A 4,042-nucleotide genomic window follows, 5' to 3' on the forward strand; every position below is an offset into this window, starting at 1 on the left:
AGGAAAAGCAGACTGACTTATGGCAGCTTCATACAAGTCTTATTAAATTTTGACAACAGGGCTGGGTGATGTAGCCTTGAGTTTTAATTTTTTAACCCAAAATTCTCCAGACAGGGGGAGAAAGGCAAAGACATTCAAAACTCTGAAAGTTGCCCTTTAAACGCTACCCTTAAAATGTAAATACTGTGCACAAATTTTCAACATGAAATTAAATATTCCCTTAAGGATTAATATGTTACTGCAAAACTGTCATTGAATTTAACGAATAACGACTTTTGACAGGTCTCTCCTCTTTGTCTCATTTGCATGTTTAGGTTGCTGTATATTTTAACCAATGTGCCTTTTTATTTTGTAGTGTGTGTGACCTTTGGTATTGTTAGTGACCCCCCTTTTCCTCACTCTCACTCTGTAAGCTTCCCTGAATGAATCTGTGAAAGTGGGTATTCTCTGGCTGGGGCTGTCAGCCTTGTCAAAACAGACATTGTAAATAATTGGCAATAACAATTACGTTTTACTTTTCAAATAAACAGCTTGAAGCAAGCACGCTTTAGCTCTTATTTGGGGAACTATGCGAGCAAGAGTGAGGACAGGTGGTAACGAACATGTTAAAAAGTCTGTTTTAATAAGGTTAAATGTGCTTAAAGCATGTGAGAGGTGAAAACCTTTTTTTAATGATATGGTCTGTCGATATCGCTGATTTTCACCAATTAGGTCGGTCTGGAAAGTATGAGAGTGAGTGTTGCTCTCTGAGCATTCACACACTGAAGCCGAGAAACAACAAGTGACCATCAGGCTGCTGAACCCGTCTGAAGCTAAATGTGGACGTGAGCGACATCCTGACCTCGATGATGATGCAGCTGAACAAAGGCGATCTAAAGATGAGATCCACGTCTGCTTCACCTTCGCTAATTGACACGCACATGCTGCCCACTTGATTGCATTTGTGTGATACAGAGGAAATATGAGTGAACTCGACTGACTCCCTTCCGTTGATGGCGGCGTCCAAGATGTTCACCATGTTGACATAAATTATGGCGTAATCAATAACCTGAAAAACCGAAAACAAAAAACAGAGAGGACAAAAGGAACAGAGTAACGATTATTATCTACCATCCTGCAGACCTCAACCTCCACCGTCAGGCCCGGAACTAAGGAGAGTCATTTTAAAATAAAATTGCTTCCATTTCCACTTTCCATTTTACAGTCCTTAATGTACAGCACTGCATACTTCATTGACACACTTCTTTCAGTCCCGGGTTAAGCGTGTTATTCTTTTGTGTATAATTCACTGAATACTTTATTTAAAAAGTGAAAAACAGTAGATGAACTCTTCAGGATGAAACATATTTGAAGAAAAAAGATTCTGATGCTTATAAAAAACGAATAACAGGCGCGTCAAGATCAGAGTTCACCGTCATCCCGTATTGGTTAATTAGCAACAGAAAGCAACATGCATTAATTGGGGACTCTAAATTGCCCGTAGGTGTGAATGTGAGTGTGAATGTTGTTTGTTTGTATGTGCCCTGCGATTGGCTGGCAACCAGTTCAGGGTGTACCCCGCCTCCTGCCCAATGACAGCTGGGATAGGCTCCAGCACGCCCGCGACCTGAGTGAGGAGAAGCGGCTCAGAAAATGGATGGATGGATGGATGAATGTTGAAGCTAAATTGGTGGAATGCAGGGTAAAAAATTACTCTCATAATGGGAGTCACACTGGGATAAATATCCATGCCACACTACCAGAATCAACCAAATGTTGCCATACCAAGTGTTAATCAAAGTCCAAATTGGAGAGTTCAGGAGAGGATCAAGGAACATTCCCACACCGGGAGTCGAACCCAGGCCACCTGGGTGAAAACCAGGAATCCTGACCACTAGACCATATGGGACACATGATGCTGGGTCTTCAAATTATTTTTTGAAATTCTATACTTTCTTTCCAATGATACACTCAGGCCAAAACAAAATAATTCACGTTACATTCCCATATCGGGGGTAGGAGACCAATGAAAACCAGAAATCCTGACCGCCACACCATATGGGACACGTTGGTCTGCCAGTTTTTCGAAGCACAAAATATTTGAAATTTTCTGCATGATCAAAGCCCAAATAGTGGAATACATTATTCCCAAACATTCTCAAACCAGGAGTCAAACTCAGGCCTCCTGGGTGAGAACCAAGCAACCTGACAGCTTCACCATATGGGAAAATCCTTTGTTTGTTTTTTGTTTTTTTCCAAAATATTGAACATTTCCCCAAACTGGAATTTTTCGACATGATGTTAAAGCCCAAATGGTGGAATTCAGAGAGCGTTCCCATACCCAGAGTCAAACCCAGCCCTCATGGGTGAAAACCAAGAATCCTGGCCGCTTGGCCATCTGCGAAACACCTTTGTTGTGTTTTCTTCCCCAAGCTCAATCGGAAGTTTTCTGGATGAACAGCCAAATTGGTGGGTGAAGAAATGCTCTCATACTGGGAGTTGGACATGGTTCCCTGGGTAAAGATCCATGCCATAATACTGGAACTGAGGTAATGTAACCATACGAGGTGACAAAGTCTAAATGGGAGAGTTCAGAAGCAATTCAAGGAACATTCCCAAAACGGTAGTCAAACCCAGGATGCCGGGGTGAAAACCAGGAATCCTGACCACTAGACCAGATAATGGTGTCACTTCCATCCATCCATCCATTTTCAACACGCTGGAGCCTATCCCAGCTGACTTCGGGCAAAAGGCGGACTACACCCTGAACTGGTCAGCTGAAGGGCACATATTGACACGGACAACCATTCGCACTCACATTCACACCGTCACTGAGTGGGAACTGAACCCACGCTGCCTGCACCAAAGTCAGGCGAGTGTACCACTACACCATCAGTGGTGTCACTTCAACTTTCTTAAAAAATCTTCACTTACTTTCAAGCCTAATTTTTCAAAACAACCAGGCCAAAACAAAATAATTCAGGTTACATTCCCATACCGGGAGTAGGAGACCAGTGAAAACCACTAATCCTGATTGCCAGATCATATGGGACACCTGTTGGTGTCTCTAACACTGATTCTTTCCAAAATTATTAATTAATTTTTTCAAGTGCAAAATATTGGTAATTTTTTGCATGAAGATCAAAGCCCTTCTTCTTCTTTCGGCTTGTCCCTTTAGGGGTCGCCACAGCGCGTCATCCTTTTCCATGTAAGCCTATCTCCTGCATTCTCCTCTCGAACACCAACTGCCCTCATGTCTTCCCTCACGACATCCATCAACCTTCTCTTTGGTCTTCCTCTAGCTCTCTTGCCTGGCAGCTCCATCCTCATCATCCTTCTACCAATATACTCACTATTTATCCTCTGGACGTGTCCAAACCATCGAAGTCTGCTCTCTCTAACTTTTTCTCCAAAACATCGAACCTTGGCTGTCCATCTGATGAGCTCATTTCTAATTTTATCCAACCTGGTCACTCCGAGAGCGAACCTCAACGTCTTCATTTCCGCCACCTCCAACTCTGCTTTCTGTTGTTTCTTCAGTGCCACTATCTCTAATCCGTACATCATGGCTGGCCTCACCACTGTTTTATAAACTTTGCCCTTCATCCTAGCAGAGACTATTCTGTCACATAACACACCTGACACCTTCCTCCACCCGTTACAACCTGCTTGGACCCGTTTCTTCACTTCCTGACCACACTCACCATTGCTCTGGACGGTTGACCCCAAGTATTTAAAGTCCTCCACCCTTGCTATCTCTTCTCCCTGTAGCCTCACTCTTCCCTCACCACTCCCTCTCATTCATGCACATATATTCTGTCTTACTTCGGCTAATCTTCATTCCTCTGCTTTCCAGTGCATGCCTCCATTTCTAACTGTTCCTCCACCTGCTCCCTGCTTTCATTGCAGATCACAATGTCATCTGCAAAAATCATGGTCCACGGGGATTCCAGTCTAACCTCATCTGTCAGCCGATCCATCACCACTGCAAACAGGAAGGGGCTCAGGGCTGATCCCTGATGCAGTCCCACCTCCACCTTAAATTCGTCTGTCACACCTACAG

At 43.6% G+C, this 4,042-nt stretch overlaps 1 non-coding gene across 1 annotated transcript; it reads right to left on the reverse strand.

Moving 5' to 3' along the window:
• Positions 1-1,816: 1,816 nt before the first annotated feature.
• trnae-uuc (transfer RNA glutamic acid (anticodon UUC)) lies at positions 1,817-1,888 on the reverse strand. The gene has a single exon. It is a non-coding gene; the product is annotated as a tRNA-Glu (tRNA).
• Positions 1,889-4,042: the final 2,154 nt, after the last annotated feature.

Source organism: Phyllopteryx taeniolatus, unplaced genomic scaffold (genome assembly GCF_024500385.1).
Source record: "Phyllopteryx taeniolatus isolate TA_2022b unplaced genomic scaffold, UOR_Ptae_1.2 contig_39, whole genome shotgun sequence".
Classification (NCBI taxonomy): Eukaryota; Metazoa; Chordata; class Actinopteri; order Syngnathiformes; family Syngnathidae; genus Phyllopteryx; species Phyllopteryx taeniolatus.